Raw genomic sequence first — 20,961 nt, 5'->3', positions numbered from 1 at the left:
GCGCCCCGTGTTCGGATCACCATGTTCGGACGAGGGCCTTCATCAAACATCAACTCCGATCTCTACCAAGATCACGGAGGAATCATCTATGGAGCTCGGGGGCTCAACGTCAACATTGCCCTCAAGCGACCGTGCTGTTTTTTTTTTGGAAAGCGAACTCGTATCTGCCACCACCACCTCCTCGAGTATCGCTTTGACGATCTCTTTGGTGGAATTGTGCGGAATTGAGTCTATAACAACCCTGGAAAATTTCGTCGAGTTCCGATGGAGCAATCTCTGGCAATCCACGATATACCGGAGCCCTGTCAAATCTAGATGGGAATTTGGATGAGTTTAGGGCGTGGTGTCCAGCTTCTAGCTCGGACGTCCTTTGGAAGATCCAACCGTTGATCGGCTGCAGAATTACTATATCTACCACATCTCAAAATTTCAGCTCGATCTGACCGTCCAAACTCCGAAAACCTTCTGATTAGTGCATCACTTTTCGGATCTGTTTTCTACGCGAAAACGAATCCGACCCGAGTTCATCTTTTTTATGAACGGGATCTCGGACATTCCTTTTGAAGGAAGTTTTGTATGGGGTATTGTGTTTTGTTCCCGAACACATCCCACTAACTTTAAGATCTTTTGAACATGATCTTCAACATCATGCTGGTGTCAAACCAGTCCGGCAATATTACTCCACGGCTGCCGACCTGTGCTAGACACGTCGTCACTTTAGCCGAGCTCAACTTCTTCAGATCATCATCCCGGCAAGCCGAACAAGAATCCAGCATCACGAAGGATAAATCATCATCAACATCGCCGCCCCACGGATTACACGGAGCGGGCATACTGGCATCGCCGCACGGTTGCTTCATCAAGCCGGCATCGACCACGTCACGACCTGCATCGACAGGGCCGCACTATTGCTTCTTCAAGCTGGTGTCCATCACGCCGACCTACTTCGACTCATCGGCTGACGTCGAGGCTTCGACATCTCGACTGGACCGGGGGCTTCGCCATCTCTTCATCAACCTACTCCGGACACTTCGGCGTCACTAGCCGACCAGCTCCGTCATGTTAGCTGGGCCGAGGGCTTTGCCTCGGCGAGTCAACCTTTACCAGCATTGCCATGCCGTCATTTTATCGCCCATCAGGCAATGGGTGTGCGGAGCGAGTCCCAATTTTGGGAATCACCTTCCTTCGGATTGCTACAACAAATAAACCAGGTGCTGTTAATCCCAGTATTTTTTTGCTTGTTTGGGTTCATTTTTCCCAAGTAATTATTACTCTGGTTTGTCCATGATATGTACACAGGTCTATCAAATGGTGACCGCATTAACGACGGTCGCGTGGTGGTTCGATCAGTTTCCGTACATAGTCCGGCGAACGCCGCATCCGGAGCTCGGACCGACCTGTGAATTCAGGCTTTGCCACGCCTTTACTACATCACGCCGACGCCCTGCATCGACATTGACTTCGGCGTCAGGCCATATTTCTTCTATTCCTCACTTTGCATAAATTATTTATTATGCAACATTTTTTTTAATTATCATTATTACTATTATCTCCAGTTTCCACTATTTTTTGTGCACAGGAAAATGATCCGGGGACTTCGGCGTCACTCTCCCGGTCTGCATTGACCGTGCTATGTCACCACTTCGGCGTGTCGAGCTCTCCGCTCCGCCACCTCGGGACCAGCTTGGGGGATGGAACCTTGCCCTGCATCAAGCTCGGACCGCGTCATCAATACCGAACACATTAACCAGCTAAGTCGCTTTCATGCTCAAAGCTTTAATTTCTAACTTGTGTTCGGTTCGACCAAGCATTATACTTTTTTGGAAAAAAGTTGCTTGTAAAAAATTTCCTTGTCCAAACTTTGTTTGTGATGCATAAATCCAAATACCCAATTCATTCGGGGGCTTCCTTCACGAAGCTTTTCCACTTGCATATGATTATACTTGTACGGCTTCGTTCCTTGTTCGTGTATTACGCCACAGTATGCACCATATTGACTTAAGCGATTTGCAAGCTGGGTTGCCTCGCTCCTGTGTTTACCCCTACGTTCCCAATTGTTCGGCTAGGGAGTAAAGGGAGCACCTCTATGATTGTCACGATCGGGTCGCCCGAGCCGGACCTCAGACTAGGTGAAGCCGAAAGCTAGCGCTCTTATAGTTTTCAATGATGGTCGGCACACAACGGAACTCATGAGTACAAAAATCTATTGCACAAGTCTCATAATAACAATGAGCACCGAAGAAAGGTATCGGTGGGGGTACTATTTTCTTCGAAGATGCTTCTTACACTTCACGGTAATATAGCATAAGTTCCCTGAGCACGCTTTGTCTGTTACAGCCTTATGGCCTGATTGCCTGGTTATTGGAAACACCATCGATATTCTCGACCGATGGAGTACATAACACTTTTCGGTCCTTGACCGAAGAGGGAGAAGCTGACGGTCAGTTAAGACGCGTTTAAAGTTCGGTTGAACATAGATATGATATAAGTACTTTGGTACATGCAATCATTCTTCTACCCAAGTCACTTGGGGGCTCTTAAGTTTATTTGAGCCGTTTTATAATAAGTGTTCTTCTTCTTAGTCATTGCAAAGTTTTATTATTATTTATCACTCCTTTTTTCGACACGAGTGTGCGGTCACTAGCCGGGGAGCCTAATTTCTCTCTCAAAGCCGCTAGAGTTTAGTTTGCTAAACTGGCCTGATGAGAAGTAGTCCACCCTCGGGATAGGAGATTGAAGCCGTAGGCTGACCCGCTCGAAGTCTTGAGATAGGATGTATCATGTTAAAGCACGACAGAAGCACTTCTTTTTTCTAAGACCAACTTTCGGATTGGCACCGAACACTTGATATTGTTCGGACGTCATGTTTTTACTGACGTTTCTTGTTTTTTCCATGCTTTTTGGCACTTATAAACTATTTGTGCTTTTCCAGCATTAGTCTCGCAGTGCAACGCCGGACACCTTTAGGGATTTGGCAAAAACATTCTCAGATATTGATATATATGCATCGATTTCGAATTGTGTCTTCGGTCAATAGTTGGGTTGCCCGGCTCCTGCACTTGCTTCCTACGTTCCGTTTTGTTTGGCTAGGCGTGCAAAGGGAGAACCACTGCGATTGTGCTTCCAGCTCACATGGTTAAGCACCTCAGTGGAGAAAGCCGAAAACTGACTTTCACAATAAGCATAAACTGGTCAGCGATCCGATGACTATGTTAAATGATGGGCCGTTCATAACATTGGCCGAAGTGTTTACGGCTTGACCCCGACTGTCGCCAAACACTACCGGGGGCTATTAACTGGCCTCCCAAACTAAATCCTCAATATTTTGCTCTTACATTAGAGCTGAGGTTTAATGATCATGCTTAGCATGACAACCCAAAGAAAGGAACCGATAGTGGGACTATTTTCTTTGGAAGACATTTCTTCTGTTAAACAGTAATATAACTCTCTGTGTACCTTTGTTTATAAAACTGTATGGCCAGATTGCCTTGTTTGTTGTAAATCTTTTCCCTCATAAAGGCTTTATAAAGTAGGACAAACACTCCTCGGCTACTGGCCGAGGAGGTGGAAGCCGATGGTCGGTCAACAAAGTTTTGTACAATGCGGATCCGAGCATTAATAACGTAAAGTACTTGGATACATAGAGTCATTACACATAATTTGTGATTTTACTATGGATATTGATCCTTAATTCAACCACCCGTGCCTGCATTAAGGCTCGAGGGCTACTGGGCTTCGGGCTTATTATTTACAAATATTAAAGGGGCACATTGATCCCCTGATCTGGTGTTACCACCCGACCAGTGTCTCGGGGGCTACTGCATTGCTTGTCCAATGCAGAAAATTTTATGTGCAATACAGTTGCCGAGGAGATTTTGATCCTCAGGTTGGTCGGCCGCACCCAACCTGAGTCTCGAGGACTGAGCATGCCGCTTTTAGTGTCCCGAAGTATTCTGCCGAGCTTGGACTTGATCCTCAGGCCGATTTTGCAAATCAACCTGAGTCTCAGCGGCTACTGGGATCAGCGGTCTTACGTCATCCTTCAGGTGCATCTCGGGTTTTAGACCGATACACACCTTGAGGGCTACTGGCTATATATCTCGGCAGAGAATAAATTGCACCAATAAAAAATATTCACAAAAATCGGCCCACATTCGGGGTGGTGCACCACCTCGGAAGCAGCCCGGCATAAAGCTCGGGCGCTAGTGGCTGGCTCCATAGAGGGCATTTCCGGCATTAAGCTCGGCTAAACTCCTTCAAACTTCTTTGAACCAAGGTGATTTACGACACCTCGGATATAGTCCAGCGTTGGAGCTTGGATACATAGTCCGGCGTTGGAGCTCGGATACATTCCGGCGTTAGAGCTAGGAAGCGGTCCGGCGTTGGTGCTCGGTTGCAAAAGATACCTCGAATACAGTCCAGTGTTGGAGCTCGGACGCAAGAGGACGCTACCGCCCGGGAACAACTTCAAACCCGAGGTGTGGCATAAAAATAACAAGGCATTGGTAAAGGCCGGAAACTTAAAGGGGCTCCTCGGATACCCGACGTGTAAACTCGTCGAATGCATTTCGATGATCCTCAAGATCGAAGATAAAGAAGATTTGTTGAACCAGTTTTCAAGACCGACGACCGAAGATGAAGAACAGTTCGGAAGAATCGAGGAGCGTCCCTAACTTGAAGACCGGTTCAGGGGGCTACTGACGGTGTCCTGGACTAGGGGGTACTCATCACGTCGTCTCCCAATCTATTAGATTAGGCCGAGGCCCCCCATGGCCGTATACTCATGGGCCAGTTCGGATAGCTGCCGCATACAAGGAAGATTCCACAAAGACTTGGCGATCAAGACAAGGACTTCTCCCCACCGGCGTATTCGGCTAGGACTCTTGTTAACCTAGGCCTCTGGTGCATTATATAAACCAGGGCCAGGCTAGTCGATAGGACATATAGAACAACAATCATACCATAGGCTAGCTTCTAGGGTTTAGCCTCTTCGATCTCGTGGTAGATCTACTCTTGTACTACCCATATCATCAATATTAATCAAGCAGGACGTAGGGTTTTACCTCCATCGAGAGGTCCCGAACCTGGATAAAACTTCGTGTCCCTTGCCTCCTGTTACCATCCGGCCTAGACGCACAGTCCGGGACCCCCTACCCGAGATCCGCCGGTTTTGACACCGACAGTCGGACACTATCCTCATATTCAAATTCTTCTGTGATGTATTCGGAGAAGGAACCCGCCTTGCAATGCCGAAGACAATACAGCGCGCTGGACTCATCGTCATTGAAGCCTGGTTCAGGGGCTACTGAGGGAGTCATGGATTAGGGGGTCTCCGGACAGCCGGACTATCTCCATTGGCCGGACTGTTAGACTATGAAGATACAAGATTGAAGACTTCGTCTCGTGTCCGGATGGGACTCTACTTGGCGTGGAAGGCAAGCTAGGCAATACGGATATGGATATCTCCTCCTTTGTAACCGACCTTATGTAACCCTAACCCTCTCCGGTGTCTATATAAACCGAAGGGTTTTAGTCCGTAGGACAACAACCATAACATACAATCATACCATAGGCTAGCTTCTAGGGTTTAGCCTCTCCGATCTCGTGGTAGATCTACTCTGGTACTACCCATATCATCAATATTAATCAAGCAGGACGTAGGGTTTTACCTCCATCAAGAGGGCCTGAACCTAGGTAAAACATCGTGTCCCCTGCCTCCTGTTACCATCCGGCCTAGACGCACAGTTTGGGACCCCTACCCGAGATCCGCCGGTTTTGACACCGACAGCTCCTCTCTCCATTCTTTTTCTTTTTAAAACAAACCGGAGAAGGAGAAGGAAAATAAAGAGAAGGTAGGGGCGGAATCTGGGCACGAGGACAATTTTCCCAGACTCATAAAAATATGCAAGGTTCGAGAAAATTAGAAGTGGCAAGATCGGAAGATATGAATTCAAACTCATTTGAATTTAATCAAATGGTTTGAACTAGGGCTAGGGTTTTGAAGTGCCCAGAAATGTTGAGAATTTAGGTGGAGCTCGGGGAAGTGACGAAAGAAATTACAAGAAAAGTTTGGGGACCAAACTTGAAGCGGAAAAGGGCATGTGATAAATTGCAAGTGTGTTATAGGTGGTTCCGAAAATGGAATATTTAATATAGCTCCCTAAATATTAGGAGGATATGTTATAAAGAGAAGTCACTCTTCCCTCGATTTAAATGGATCGAAGATCCACACAAATTATTTAGTTGAGATGCAAAAAGGCTTATGACATGATGATATGATGACATGATGCAATGCACATGATGCAATGAACCAAAACGAATCACCCGACAACACTCGGAAACATGGAAGGCATCTGAAGCTCCGGTCTTGGGGCATTACAACACTCCACCACTACGAGAGGATCTCGTCCCGAGATCTAGAATGGCACCGGGGGAAACGGAAAAGGAAGAGAAGAGGTAAAACTAAGTTGCTTCTTCGACAAACGAGTGAAACCAATGAACCTTGAGATGTTGAACAAATTGAAAGAAAGAAAACAACGAAGATGGACAAAGTTGAGAGCACTCCATTAAGAAAGAGGAATAAGAAAGAACCGATTCAGGTAGCATTTCGGTTGAAAAATGATAAGAAACTTTATAAGATGAAAAGGAACTTGAGTAGCGGGCACATACTCCGGTTAAAATTATAAGCATGAAAAGATCATGATCTTCACAATTCGAGATGATGATTAAAAAGAGCAACATCACAAAGCCTCTAGAAGAAAAGAAAGAATGGAATGGACGGAGGGGAACGAGATCTTGAGAGAGCATGTTTACAATAAATGCTAGAATGGAGTTGTTGGATTATCAACAAAGAAAAACATAAACTTGATATGGTCTTATGGAATACATCTCAAAATTATGAGGTGACAACCTGCCACACACGGAAAAAGATTGGATTGATAAGAACAAAGGAGACGAGAAACTATTTCACTGGGAGGATAAATGAAGAGCTTGGGTCATTTATAAGCACCATAATTAGCAACATTCCCAATGGAAGGCTTTCAGTGAAATATAAACCAAGATACTCCGACGAAGAGAATGATTGATTGAGAAGAGCTCATGCTCGAAGAAATTGATGGGTTTAACTATCTCATTCCTGACAACTTGCGAATCATGAAACAAGAAAGAAATTGTCAAAATGACATAACACCACCTGAAAAGATAAGGTAGAAGGAATTGCACTCCGGATTGCATGAAGAAGAATACTTGAGCTCCTCTGAAAAGAATCTTGATGAACGCTTCGAGAAGGAAATAAATCCTTGATGAACCATCATGTAGAACCTCCATGAAGAACTCCGGCAACAAAAGATTGATCACACGAAAAGAAGGATGAAAAAAATAAGGTTGAAGCCTTGCGATGATTTAGACAGAGCTTCGCGATTCTATAATTGAGAGAGCTTGGAATTCCGGGAAGAAAAGATGAAACAATTGAAACCGAGAATTTGATGAGCCTCTGGAATAAGGAATTGAATTCACTCGATGAAACAAGAATAAGAATTACATTATGCTTATCCTTCACCAATTTAAATTGATGACAAACAATGGATTTGGTATACTACTTATTCTCGTAGAAAGGATTTAGATAGATATAGCGCAAACTTGAGAAGGTCTTCAACGAACCACCGGTAGGATTGGAACATCAAATAAATTGATATGATAACAACGGAAGAGAATTCTGGAAGAACCATCGTAAGAATTGGACATGAAAATAGCAAAAGCACAATACACCGGGAAGAATTTGAAAAAGAATGAAGATACTTGAAGGAATTTGAATCATGAGAACGAATAGATCACGAGCTGATTAGAAGATATTTGAGCGATGCACCGGTAAGATTCTAAGAATGAGAGCTGAAAGCTGAAATGAATACTTCTGAGATGATGGCCTCCGGAGAATCAAACTGGAAAGACTCTTGAATTGCTTCGTATGCGTGAAAAGGATTCTTGCAATTGAAAACAATTATGAGAGGATGGCATCAAGCTAGAACTGAGAATCTTCACGAGAACGGATATGATTGAAGAGAAACTCTTCGTCGGTCTTCAAATGTTGAGAATGATGACGAGAAACACCATCATGAATTGTTGAGACACTCCGGAATGAAAATTAGAAATGATGAACCTCCGATGAAAAGAATTTGAAAGAACTTGGGGAAAAACATTTGACTGATGACAAATCATTCTTACGTCAAACTTTAGAAGATTGAGAATAGCTCCATGAAAATAAGAAGAGTCAGGTAAGATCCTGGGAAAAGACCTGTGGGTTAGGGCCCACTCAAAAGAAACACCGTTGAACAATTTAAAAGAGAGATTGCGCCGGTTGAAATAAATGGCTTGAATGAGGTAACATCCTCGCAAAAGCTTGAACGAATTGAGGATGGAAACTTGAATTTTTTGAGATATCTTCAACACTTCGGAACAAATGAATAGCAAGGAGCGGATGATTAAGAGGTGCACCGGCATGAGAAAGCATTTGAAAAGAGTTAAGGGATATGATCAACACCAAAATTTTGAATTGAATCCACCGGAGGAGAAAAAGAATGAAGGATGATGAACTTGTAGAGCATCTTCATGAAAATCACCGGATAAGAATATTGACGGAAAATAATGGAGAGTCTTCACATCAATAATATGGATACTTGATTAAGAAATCTGAGTCCTCGAAGAAAAAGGGTGGGAGGGTGGGAAGACAAAGGCAACTTGGGACGAATAAAACAAATAACGTTGAGAAGACTTTGAGTTGATCTTGCGGATGTTGAAATGAACGGATCCACTTGAAGAGAGACACGCCGGTTGAAAAGAATTGACATGACAATCTCAATAAACAAGAAGGATTAGTATTCACATAGGAATATGAGAACACCACTTATGAAGTTACGGAGTCAACACTTGACATTGAAGCAACTCGAATACCACAACTCAAAACAAAACAAAGGATTGGCTTGGAAAATAAGCCGGAACAAACATATGATAGAGATTTCGTCCGAAGTTTTCGTGGTGGGGCCTACACGGGCTCGATCCTATAGCACCATCATGTACAAGGCAGTGCACATGACATACGAAGCATCCCCAGTCAGCAAAGCCAAGGACTCTTTAAGACACAACGAGACCACTGTAAAAACAACCATGGATAGGCGGACCACTAGACGTCGAACCCCAATTTCATATCATACATCTGTCAGAAAGATATCCTAAGAGCTACTTGAATTCCCACTTATAAACTCCCGAAGCTTTCCGGTTATGCAATCAGGTGTTGGGGATACAGGGGAAGCATAATATCTCACCAAAAACTAACAAAACCTACATCCAGCTGTATCCATCCTTCAACACATAACCAAGAAACCTTCAGAAATCGTTTACCTCAACCTTCGAAAAGCATCTGTTATACGAGTTATGGCAATACTCCCGAACTCCCGCCACAGTACTGGGTGGCGTCGAGGTTATCTCACCAACAACTGCATAAAAGAGATTTTCGATGTCGGCGAAACTCAGGTATTCCAGAACTGCAACAATAAAATTGTGACGACAACACCTCAGAGCTCAACTCCCCGGGACACTACCACAACCCCTAAATGTCAGGAGGCACCAAGAACAATGTTCTCATCACAAAACCATCGGAACGATTCCAAGATACCTGCGTGATCCTAAAAAAATTTAGTGAAATTTGAGAAGAGAAGAGTCAAAACTCTACGTCAGGAGGCCTCACCAGAGCGAGGAAGGGACTGAGGAGTAAAAAGAATCCTACTCTTCGATATATATAATCCTAAAAGACTCAAAACATTTTTCTAGAGTCAACAACGCCAGCGATTCGATCAAGCAGGGGGCTCCTAAGTCAGGGAAGGCTCTGATTACCAACTTGTAACGCCCTCGATGCGGCTATATCTCCCACGTGTCGAAGCACGACTTAGAGGCATAACCACATTGAAAGCAATGTCGCAAGTGAGGTAATCTTCACAACAACCCATGTAATGAATAAGAAAGGAAGTACATAGTTGGCTTACAATCGCCACTTCACACAATACATGAATAAAACATCCATCATCTAGATACAATCAAGGTCCGACTCTGGAATCCAAAGTAAAAGAAGACTACCCCAAATGCTACACAGATCCCCGATCGTCCCAACTGGGCTCCACTACTGATCAACTGGAAAACGGAACAACTTAATGAACGCGATCTTCATCGAGCTCCTCCTTGAGCTCGGTTGCGTCACCTGCACGATATCATCGGCACCTGCAAGCTAGTTTTGAAAGTATCTGTGAGTCACGGGGACTCAGCAATCTCACACCCCCGCGGTCAAGACTATTTAAGCTTATAGGAAGGGTAAAGGTATGAGGTGGAGCTGCAGCAAGCAGTAGCATATATGGTGGCTAACATACGCAAAAGAGGGCGAGAAGTGAAGGCAAGGCACGGTCGAGAAACTATGATCAAGAAGTGATCCTAAAAAACCTTACGTCAAGCATAACTCCAACACTGTGTTCACTTCCCGGACTCCGCCGGAAAGAGACCATCACGGTTACACACGTTGTTGATCCATTTTAGTTAAGTTAAGTTTCAGGTTTTCTACAACCGGACATTAACAAATTCCCATCTGCCCATAACCGCGGACACGGCTTTCGAAAGTTCAAAACCCTGCAGGGGTGTCCCAACTTAGCCCATCACAAGCTCTCACGATCAACGAAGGATATTCCTTCTCCCAAGACAATCCGATCAGATCGGCATCCCGGTTACAAGACATCTCGACAATGGTAAAACAAGTCCAGCAAGACCGCCCGATGCACCGACATCCTGATAGGAGCTACACATATCTTGTTCTCAGGGCAATACCGGATGAACACTACGTACAGCTAAAACTAGCCCTCAAGTTTCCCCGAGGTGGCGCCGCAAGTGGCTCTGTTTCGGACCAACACTTAGACAAGCACTGGCCCGAGGGTTAAAATAAAGATGACCCTTGAGATGCGCGACTCCCAAGGGAAAAGGCTAGGTGGCAAATGGTAAAACCAAGGTTGGGCCTTGCTGGAGGAGTTTTATTCAAGGCGAACTGTCAAGGGGTTCCCATTATAACCCAACCGTGTAAGGAATGCAAAATCAAGGAACATAACACCGGTATGACGGAAACTAGGGCGGCAAGAGTGGAACAAAACACCAGGCATAAGGCCGAGCCTTCCACCCTTTACCAAGTATATAGATGCATTAATTAAATAAGAGATATTGTGATATCCCAACAAAATATCCATGTTCCAACATGGAACAAGCTTCAATCTTCACCTGCAACTAACAACGCTATAAGAGGGGGCTGAGCAAAGCGGTAACATAGCCAAACAACGGTTTGCTAGGACAAGGTGGGTTAGAGGTTTGACATGGCAATATGGGAGGCATGATAAGAAAGTGGTAGGTATCGCAGCATAGGCATAGCAATAGAGCATGCATCTAGCAAGCAAAGATAGAAGTGATTTCGAGGGTATGGTCATCTTGCCTGAGATCCCGCAAGGAAGAAGAACGAGTCCATGAAGAAGACAAACGGACGTAGCCAATGGATCCTCACAAACGCAACGTTATCGGAACTAACCCGAAGAGACAACACCGGAAAGAAAGCAAACAACATAGTAAACAATCATCACATAAGCATGGCACAATGCGCAAAGAAGTATGATGCATGTCCGGTTTAATGAGGCATGGCATGGCAAAGTGCACAAACAACCCTACAAATTAAGTGGAGCTCAATATGCAACTCCGTTGCATATTGACGAAACACCAAATTCAAGTTATTTTAGTTCGATCTCGTTTATGTACCCAACAATATTAAATGTTGTTAAGCATGTCAAGAGGTGAAACATAAAGGAATGATCTATCTAAACAATTTAAATGGGGCCGGATATAGCAAACAACAAATCCGGTAAATCCCCATATGCCTTTAGCAAATTAATACCAACAACAATTTTAAACATTCTTGATGTTGTTAACATGATGCGGATGACATGTGGAAGTTTATGCAATTTTTATTAAAAGATTGACAAGAGCATTATGAAGCATTTGTCACCATGGTGGAAAGAAAGGGGTGCCACTGAGACGAAACGGAAATGATGCCGCGGCAACATTCTGATGATCCGGTAGCTCACGGGGATACCGGTGCAAAAGGAAGTGGGTGTGAGTGTGTCATGCAACAAGATGGGGTGCTCCCGGATACCGGGTTCCCACGGGTAGACGACGGTGTCAAACAAGGGAACAACTAATGTTCACAGGCGGATTTCAACAACCAACATGCATCTCATACAACTCATGCACACGGTCCACGGGTGGTCGTCTCGGGGTTATACCTTCGAAGCGTGCATTATCGGAACAGATCGAGTTCGGTGGTAAGGGTACACGTGTCGAAGGGGAAGTAGTTGTTTACGGGGTCGTCGTGGGAAGTAGCGGTTCATGCGATGGTAGTTGAACTTGACGTTTGCGTTACGCGGGTCTTCGGCGACGGTCGTCGTACATGGTTCGGAGTGGTACTTGCTTCTTCGAACTTGTCGGTCTCTATTCTTGCGACGGTAGCGGTATACATCTCATTTTTGGAGAGGTACTTGGGGTCATTTGAACTTGACGGTCTCATCATCTCAAAAGGGTGCTTGACGTTCTTCGCGATTCCGAAGACACGGTAGAGGTATACTTGTTGTAGGGGTACTTGTCGGATCCACGGCGACGGTAGAGGTACAAACGTGCTTGCGGTACTTAGTTCGTCGTGGAACTTGGCGTCATTGTGGCCTCCAGGTACTTGCCGAAATCCACATCGAATGTAGTCGTGTAGATTTGAAGACGAACTTGGCGTCGAAGTCGAACTTGCTGGTCTTGATGAATCTGAACGGGCATCGAGGGACTTGCCAAGGCCCTGCCTCGGGAGGTCACCGGAGGTGCGTGGAGGCGGCAGAGATGGTGTTGCGCGGAAGCGGGCACATGATGGGTGATGGGGTGGTGAGGTGACCAGAGGCGCGAGGAGGGGGGATCCTGGTCGCGACAAGAGAAGGCAGCGGGGCGACGTCCTCCTTCCTGTTCGAACAAGGCAGAGGCGGGGCAGGACTTGCCGCGGTGCGAAATCCGCCGAAAATGAAGAGGGCGGCCACAGGACTCGCGGATCCGGCAGGTGGCCGTCCAACCTGGCCGGTGGCGGATGAGGGAGCAGCGGCCTGGCGAGCTTGAGGCCATGGCAGAGGAGGGGAGGCTGCAGGGGCGCCGGGGTTGGTGCGGTCAGAGGCCAGGGCCGCAGGGCGGAGCTTGGCGGCGTCTCCACGTCGGAGATGATGATGGGGGCGTGGAGGTCGCTGGCTCGGGCGGAGGTCGGGGCCGGAGCTCCTGCTGGCAGCGAGGTCGAGGCGGCTTGGTGCCGCCAAGGAGAAGCAGGAGGAAGAGGTTGCCGCGGGAGGAACTGACACAGGGGAGCGAGGGAGAGAAGTGGGATCGAGGGAGATGAGGGATTGAGCGTGGACTGGGTGCGCTGCAGGGAGGAACAAGAGGTGAGGAGGGGAGATGGGATCGGGCTCCCTGGCGGCGCGAGGGGAGAGGCGAGGGAGAGAGCGAGAGGGAGTGGTCGGGCCTAGGTTTAGGTTAGGTTAGGTGGGCTTCTGCTAGGAGGCCCAAGTGGCCAGAGGCCTGGCTGGGCTCCTCTCTCCATTCTTTTTCTTTTTAAAACAATCCAGAGAAGGAGAAGGAAAAGAAATAGAAGGTAGGGGCGGAATCTGGGCACGAGGACAATTTTCCCGGACTCATAAAAATATGCAAGGTTCGAGAAAATTAGAAGTGGCAAGATCGGAAGATATGAATTCAAACTCATTTGAATTTAATCAAATGGTTTGAACTAGGGCTAGGGTTTTGAAGTGCCTAGAAATGTTGAGAATTTAGGTGGAGCTCGGGAAAGTGATGAAAGAAATTACAGGAATAGTTTGGGGACCAAACTTGAAGCGGAAAAGGGCATGTGATAAATTGCAAGTGTGTTATAGGTGATTCCGAAAATGGAATATTTAATATAGCTCCCTAAATATTAGGAGGATATGTTATAAAGAGAAGTCACTCTTCCCTCGATTTAAATGGATCAAAGATCCACACAAATTATTTAGTTGAGATGCAAAAAGGCTTATGACATGATGATATGATGACATGATGCAACGAACCAAAACGAATCACCCGACAACACTCGGAAACATGGAAGGCATCTGAAGCTCCGGTCTTGGGGCGTTACATGAGGGCATCATGATCATTCTTAGAACAGCAACATATTATATATATATATTGTCATATGATCTCTTATGCTAAAGTAACAATTCAATCACAATTTCATGTATGAATCATAAACTTCATTGAGAACCAACAAACTCTAATCTCAGTCATTGAGGCAATTGCAATTTATCATAACATAGAAAAGAGTCAATATAAGAGCTTTTCAGCAAGTCCACATACTCAACCATCTTTTAGTCTTTCACAATTGGTAACACTCACGCAATATTTATGGGTATGAAGTTTTAGTCGGACACAGAGAAAGATAGGGGCTTATAGTTTTGCCTCCCAACGTTTTACCTCAAGGTTAATGTCAACAATAATAGTTCATGAAGACTCACATCCAATTAGCTATATATATCAGGATCTTTCCAACATATTATGCTTGCCAAAGGATAAAATGTAAAAAGGAAAGGTGAAGATCACCATGACTCTTATGTAAGGTAGAAGATAAAAGTAAAAGATAGGCCCTTTGCAGAGGGAAGCAGAGGTTGTCATGCGCTTTTATAGTTGGATGCACAAGATCTTAATCCGAAAGAACGTCACTTTATATTGCCACTTGTGATATGGACCTTTATTATGCAGTCCGTCGCTTTTATTTCTTCCACATCACAAGATCGTATAAAGCTTATTTTCTCCCACACTAATAAGTCATACATATTTAGAGAGCAATTTTTTATTGCTTGCACCGATGACAACTTACTTGAAGGATCTTACTCAATCCATAGGTAGATATGGTGGACTCTCATGGCAAAACTGGGTTTAGGTATATTTGGAACCACAAGTCGTATCTCTACTTGGTGCAAAGAAATTGGCTAGCATGAGAGGGAAAAGCAAGCTCAACATGTTGGATGATCCATGACAATATAATTTATCTCAGATGTAAGAAAACATAACCCATTACATTGTCTTCCTTGTCCAAGATCAACGCTTAGCATGTCATACTTTAATGAGTGCTCACAATCATAAAAATGTCCAAGATAGTATATTTATATGTGAACCTCTCTTTCTTTATTACTTCCTATTCAGTGCAACAATGACTAAAACTATGTTTGTCAACTCTCAACAACTTTTATTCATCATACTCTTTATATGTGAGCTCATTACTCTCCATAAGATCCATATGATCTCTTTGTTTCTTTTTTATTTTATTTTATTCCCTCAAGATCATAGCAAAATAGTCAAGCCCTTGACTCAACACTAATCTTTATTATATATATCTCATGGACTCGATTACATAGAAGGATCATAAAGCAAAACTCACAACTAGATCATACTAAAACTACTAGATCAAGATATTACCAAAAGGATCAAACTAAGAAAAACGGAAAAGATAAAAGTTGTGATGGTGATACGATACCGGGGCACTCCCCAACCTTGGCAGTTGCCAAGGGGAGTGCCCATACCCGTGTGATTATGTCTCCTTCTTCGGGGGTGGTGATGCGATATTCTTGGCGATGATGCCCCTCAGGATACGATTCTCTTCCTCGAGCTTATTGACTTGCTGCTTGAGGTTCATTATTTCCTTACGGAGCTTGCCAGTAACGGCTAAAGCTCCTTTCACCCAAGGATGTTGCATAGCTGCAGGAGAACAAGTAACACTATTTTCATATTTTCATAAGAAAGAAATCTAACATTGGAAGGGATGAGCGAGTTTGGAATAGCTGAGCTCTGTGGTTCCCCCATCGTAAATCCTGCCCAAAAACGAGAAGTAACTTCTTGGGCCTCCTCCATGGCATCTATCCTTTTCAAGTCAGCTTCCATCTCTTCCTCCGTTGAGGGCCCAAAGTGATAGGCATCATTGTTTGCCCCTGGACCTGATGTCGGATGAGACACCCGACTCTCCCCGACTGACTCTTGAGAAGACATCTTGCGCTAATCTACGGCAGAAACAACTCAAAACAAGAACAGTGGATAATTGCGCGATACGGAGGTCAAACCTTCGGGAGATTATATAATGAATTTTTACCGACTAAAAGAAGTATCGTGCAAGAAAACGGAGTCCAGAGAGCACACGAGGTGCCCACGAGGCAGGGGCGCGCCCAGGGGGTAGGGCACGCCCTCCACCCTCGTGGAAGCCTCGCGTCCTTTCCGGTCTGCTTCTTATTTTCCTATTTTCTTAAATATTCCAAAACGAAGAAATATTGCCATTAGAACTGTTTTGGAGTCGGTTTACTTACCGTACCACGTACCTATTCCTTTTCGGAGTCTGAGACGTTCCGGAAAGTGTCCCTTATGTATCCCTCCAGGGTTACTGTTTCAATAATATTAGTTTCAACATTTATGGGATTACCTGAGATATAATGTTTGATTCTTTGACCGTTCACCACCTTTGGATTTGTGCCTTCGAAGTTGTTGATTTTTATGGCACCAGAACGATAGACCTCCTCGATAACGTAAGGACCTCCCATTTAGAGAGAAGTTTTCCTGCAAAAAATCTTAAACGAGAGTTGTATAACAATACATAATCACCTAATTAAACTCACGCTTTTGTATCCTTTTATCATGCCATCTTTTAACCTTTTCTTTAAACGGTTTGGCATTCTCACAGGCTTGGGTTCTCCATTCATCAAGTGAGCTAATGTCAAATAACCTCTTCTCACTGGCAAGTTTGAAATCATAATTGAGCTCTTTCATGGCCCAATATGCCTTATGTTCTAATTCCAGAGGTAAGTGACATGCTTTACCATAAACCATTTTATACGGAGACATACCCATAGGATTTTTGTATGCAGTTCTATAGGCCCATAATGCATCATCAAGTTTCTTGGACCAATTCTTTCTAGATCTATTAACAGTCTTTTGCAAAATTAATTTGAGCTCTCTATTACTCAATTATACTTGACCACTAGACTGTGGGTGATAAGGAGATGCAATTCTATGATTAACGTCGTACTTAGCAAGCATTTTACGAAAGGCACCATGAATAAAATGTGAACCACCATCAGTCATTAAATATCTAGGGACTCCAAACCTCGGGAAAATAACTTCTTTAAGCATCTAAATAGAGGTGTTATGATCAGCACTACTAGTTGGAATAGCTTCTACCCACTTAGTAACGTAATCAACAGCGACTAAAATATGTGTATGCCTGTTAGAGGAAGGAAAAGGTCCCATATAATCAAAGCCCCAAACATCAAATGGTTCAATAACAAGTAATAATTCATAGGCATTTCTTGACGTCTACTAATATTACCAATTCTTTGACATTCATCACAAGACAAGACAAACTTACGGGCATACTTAAAGAGAGTAGGCCAATAAAAACCAGATTGCAATACCTTATGTGCAGTTCTATCTCCAACATGGTGTCCTCCATAAGCCTGGGAGTGACACTTGCGTAGGATCTATTCATGTTCATGCTCAGGTACACAACGTCTAATAATACCATCTACTCCTTCTTTATAAAGATGTGGGTCATCCCAAAAGTAATGTCTCAAATCATAGAAGAACTTTTTCTTTTGCTGGTATGTGAAACTAGGTGGTATAAATTTAGCAACAATATAATTAGCATAATCAGCATACCATGGAGTAGTACGAGAAGCATTTATGACATTTAATTGTTCATCGGGAAAGCTATCATCAATAGGTAGTGGGTCGTCAAGAACATTCTCTAACCTAGACAAGTTGTCTGCAACAGGGTTCTCAGCTTCCTTTCTATCAATAATATGCAAATCAAATTCTTGTAGCAAGAGAACCCATCTAATAAGTCTAGGTTTACCATCTTTCTTTTCCATAAGGTATTTAATAGCAGCATGATCAGTGTGAATAGTTACTTTAGAATCAACAATATAAGGTCTGAACTTATCACAAGCAAATACAACTGCTAAAAGTTATTTTTCAGTAGTAGCATAATTTCTTTGAGTATTGTCTATAGTCTTACTAGCATAATGGATAACATTTAATTTCTTATAAACTCTTTGCCCTAGAACATCACCTACATCATAATCGCTAGCATCACACATAATTTCAAAGGGTAAATTCCAATCAGGTGGCTGAACAATAGGTGCAGAAATCAATGCTTTCTTAAGTATTTCAAATGCTTCTATGCAATTATCATCAAAGACAAAAGGAATATCTTTTTGTAATAGATTAGTCAAAGGCCGAGAAATTTTTGAGAAGTCCTTAATGAACCTCCTATAAAAACCGGCGTGGCTGAGGAAGCTTCTTATACCTTTAATGTCCTTGGGACATGGCATCTTTTCAATAGCATCAACTTTAGCTTTATCAACTTCAATGCCTCTTTCAGAAATTTTATGCCCCAAGACAATACCTTCATTAACCATAAAGTAGCATTTCTCCCAATTCAAAACAAGATTAGTTTCTTCACATCTCTGCAAAACTCGATCAAGGTTGCTCAAGCAATCATCAAAAGAGGATCCATAAACGGAGAAATCGTCCAGGAAAACCTCACATATCTTTTTCCAAAAGTCAGAAAATATAGCCATCATGCATCTTTGAAAGGTAGCAGGTGCATTACATAAATCAAAAGGCATACGTCTATAAGCAAAAGTACCGAAAGGGCAAGTAAAAGTGGTCTTTGCTTGATCATCAGCTGACACAGGTATTTGGGAGAAGCCAGAGTAACCATCTAGAAAGCAAAAATGTGTATGTTTGGATAATCTTTCTAGAATTTGATCAATAAAAGGTAAGGGGTAATGATCTTTTTAGTAGCCTTATTTAATTTGCAGAAATCAATTAGCATCCGATAACCTATAATAATTCTTTGCAGAATCAATTCACCTTCATCATTAGGAACAACAGTAATACCTCCCTTCTTAGGGACACAATGGACAGGACTTGCCCACTGACTATCACCAACGGGATAAATTATACCTGCCTCAAGGAGTTTTAATATTTCCTTTCTTACCACCTCTTTCATCTTAGGATTCAGCCATTGTTGGTGATCAATAACTGGTTTGGCGTCTTTCTCCAAATTTATTTTGTGTTGACATAGAGTGGGACTAATGCCCTTAAGATCATCAAGAGTATATCCAATAGCAGCACGGTGCTTCTTCAGAGTTTTCAATAATTTTTCTTCCTCATGCTCTGAAAGGTTAGCACTAATAATAATAGGATATATCTTCTTTTCATCAAGATAAACATATTTAAGAGTATCAGGTAATGGTTTAAGCTCAAACACGGGATCACCCTTGGGTGGAGGAGGATCCCCTAGGATTTCAACAAGCAAGTTGTGTTTCAGAATGGGTCCTTGTTTAAAGAATACTTCATCTATTTCCCTTCTTTCATTCATAAACGTATCATTTTCATGGTCTAGCAAATATTGTTCTAAAGGATCATTAGGAGGCACAGCAATAGCAGCAAGACCAATAATTTCATCTTTGCTAGGCAATTCTTCATCACGGGGTTGTCTACGAAATTTAGAGAAATTAAACTCATGAGACATATCATCCAAACCAATAGTAACAACATCCTTCTTGCAATCTATCTTAGCATTAACAGTATTCAAGAAGGGTCTACCAAATATAATGGGACAAAAGCTATCTTGAGGGGAACCAAGAACAAGAAAATCAGCAGGATATTTAACTTTCCCACACAAGACTTCAACATCTCTAACAATACCAACTGGTGAAATTATGTCTCTATTGGCAAGCTTAATTGTGACATCAATCTCTTCTATCTCAGCAGGTGCAATATCATGCATAATTTCTTTGTATAAGGAATGAGGTATTGCACTTGCACTAGCACCCATATCACATAAGCCATGATAGCAATGATCTCCTAATTTTAACAGAAATAACAAGCATGCCTACAACAGGTCTATGTTTATTTTTAGTATCAAGCCTAGCAATTCTAGCAGCTTCATCACAGAAGTAAATAACATGCCCATCAATATTATCGGCCAAGAGATCTTTAACCATAGCAATATTAGGTTCAACTTTAACTTGCTCAGGAGGTGTATAAGTTCTAATATTACTTTTACGAACCATAGTTGAAGCTTTAGCATGATCCTTTATTCTAACAGGGAAAGGTGGTTTCTCAACATAAGCAGTAGGAACAATAGGATCATTATAAGTGATAGTTTTTTTCTTCAACTTTAATAGGTGCAACTACTTTTGTTTCAATGGGAGGATTATATTTAAACCACTTCTCCTTAGGGAGATCAACATGAGTAGCAAAGGATTCACAGAAAGAAGCTACTATCTCAGAGTCAAGTCCATATTTAGTGCTAAATTTACGGAAAACATCAGTGTCCATAAAAGATTTAACAAAATCAAACTTAGGTGTTACACCTGACTCCTTACCTTTGTCGAGATCCCAATCTTCAGAGTTGCATTTAATTCTCTATAATAAATTCCATTTGAATTCAATAGTCTTCATCATAAAGGAACCAGTACAAGAAGTATCGAGAATGGAGCGATTGTTGTCAGAAAGCCGAGCATAAAAATTTTGAATAATCATTTCTCTTGAGAGCTCATTATTGGGGCATGAATATAACATTGACTTAAGCCTCCCCCAAGCTTGAGCGATGCTTTCTCCTTCGCGAGGCCAAAAATTATATATATAATTACAATCACGATGAACAAGATGCATAGGATAAAACTTCTGATGGAATTCCACTTTCAACCGTTTGTAGTCCCATGATCCCATATCATCACATAGCCTATACCACGTCAATGCATCTCCCTTCAAAGATAAAGGGAAGACCTTCTT

Source organism: Triticum urartu, chromosome 3A (assembly GCF_056163025.1).
Source record: "Triticum urartu cultivar PI428250 chromosome 3A, HENAU_Tu73, whole genome shotgun sequence".
In the NCBI taxonomy this organism is placed as follows: Eukaryota; Viridiplantae; Streptophyta; class Magnoliopsida; order Poales; family Poaceae; genus Triticum; species Triticum urartu.
Note: the sequence above shows the minus strand (reverse complement) of the source record.